Source organism: Penaeus monodon, chromosome 9, assembly GCF_015228065.2.
Source record: "Penaeus monodon isolate SGIC_2016 chromosome 9, NSTDA_Pmon_1, whole genome shotgun sequence".
NCBI classification, from domain to species: domain Eukaryota; kingdom Metazoa; phylum Arthropoda; class Malacostraca; order Decapoda; family Penaeidae; genus Penaeus; species Penaeus monodon.
Window position 1 is genome coordinate 19160645 of NC_051394.1, and position 2500 is coordinate 19163144.

Genomic DNA, 2500 nt, shown 5'->3' on the forward strand with positions numbered 1-2500 from the left:
ATTGCACACTCTTTTATTTACACCGCTTGAGATAATTCCTGCTTACCTGAAACATTTTTTCTTTTGCTCTCCCTCCCTCTGTCTGTCTGTTTGTCTGTCTATTTCTCTCGCTCTCTCTCTCTCTCTCTCTCTCTCTCTCTCTCTCTCTCTCTCTCTCTCTCTCTCTCTCTCTCTCTCTCTCTCTCTCTCTCTCAATCTCTCTCTCTCTCAATTTCTCTCAATTTTTCTCTCTCTTCCTTTCTCCCTCCCCCACCTTTCTCTCTTCTTTTACTTATCCATGTATCTATCTATCTCTCACTCTCTCTCAATCTTTTATAGAATCTGTTTATAGAGTTTGTAGGTCGAGGCTATGCTCCATTCGACATGGGCTCACCTTATTATTATTATTATTATTATTATTATTATTATTATTACCTTATTCTTGACCCCTTGTGTCTAAACCAACCTGACACAGAACACCGCAAGTATTTTTCTTGTCTTTTTTCTTCATTTACTCCACGTTTGTCACAGGAGAAGACCGGACATCACCTTCCCTCGTAAACTTTGTCTGAAAGATTTAGTACCGCCATTTGTGTTCCCACGGCATCCGAGAAACGAATAAAACCACTTTTTTCTAACTTTTTTTTTTTTTAGGTTTTTCGTCTGATTCATCTATTTAGTTGTTTCCCTTATCATCATCATTTGTCTATCTATTTATCTGTTTCATTATCCTCATTACCATTATTTTGGTACACCTTCCGTTAGGTTTCACGGACCCCAAGTGTCTGGCAATATTTTGAGTGTGTATGGTACGCGCGTGAGAGTCATGGGATCCAGTTCTGGTAATACTTAATGGTGATACGCTCAGTCATGCTTGTAATCCGGCACAGCTATTCGACACAAGGTTCAAATGTGATAGTTGTGTGACACGAGATCACTTAAGTTCATTAATATGATAGATTATTATTATCTATTTTACTATTTTTTCGAAAACTTGTCTGGAATATTCAGCTGAAAGCAGTTCATGTTGATTAATCGTTTCCACCTTTTTTTCTTTTCAAGAACCTGTTCAGCAATCACAATTGTTAGAAAAAAGACGGTAACTTCGCGAGCTCCGAAACCTTCTTTGTTCCTCCTCCATCCCACCTCCGCTCCCATTAAGATACATAATGAAAAAGACGAAACCATCATACCCACCCGTCACCCTCAAACACAACAAACAAAAACCCATTTTGCGAATTATCCAAAAGCAATCACATGCACACACGTGCACATCATGGCCAGCATCGATAATGAACTCGATAATGAAAACCGGTGAGGAGACACAAAGGCAAGATCCCCCTCTCCTAACCCCTCCCCCCCGTCTCCCTCCCCCTACGCCCCCGACGCCGGTCCTAAAACAGGGCCATGGCCAGCCAACTTGTGAGCCGGCTACCACCAATGCTGTAATGGAAAGGGCGAGTTTTTACTCACGGCTGAACAACCAAATGCTCAGCCAAGTGTTAGTGTCAGGAGCTGGGCGTTGATTACCATCACTTGAAATTTGATTTCCGTTTTCCTAATTTTTTTTTTTTTCGATCAAGATGGAAAATTGTGGGCAACAGGTGCAGCAGCGGCTGGATTAATTAAAGGTATGAAGTAACATTTTTTGAAACTATATTATTATCTTTTACCATTCATCTCAGTCATAGATATTATTGCACGCAGCAGTTATTATCAACAGTTAGTAATCATCATTATTAGCACTAAATCTATTGCTATTAGGACTCATGCTATTATCATCATCACCAACATCACCATCAGGCTCATCATTACCTTTCTTTATTTTCCTCTTCATTATCATTATTAGTATGACTATTATTATCACAATGTTAGTATCGTCATTATTGCTATCATAATTCTCGTTTTTCATCATCATTATTATTATCATTATTGTTATAATCTTAATAATTACTATTCTGATAATGATTATCATTATCAGAATTATCACCATTATTGCCATTATCAATGTAATAATTATCATCAGTGTTGTCCTTATAATCATGATTACTATCCTCATTAAAATAACAATACTAATGATTGTAATTATAATATTACTAGTGTTATTATAATTTTTCTTATTATTTTCATTATTGTTGTTCTTCCAGTTGTTGTTATCATTATCGTATTTTTTATTATTATTACTATTACTGTTATCATTGTTGTCATTGTTATCTTTTTAACTATTATTGCTCTCACTATTGTTTTTATTGTTATCATTATTACCATTATAATTATTTTTTTTTATCATTATCGTTATTATTATTATCATTATTATTATTATTATTATTATTATTATTATTATCATTATTATTATTATTATTATTATTATTGTTATTATTATTATTATTATTATTATTATTATTATTATTATTATTATTATCATTATTATCATTATTATTATTGTTACTATTATTATTATTATAATAATAATTATTATTATTATTTTATCATTATCATTATTGATTTTATCATTAGTATT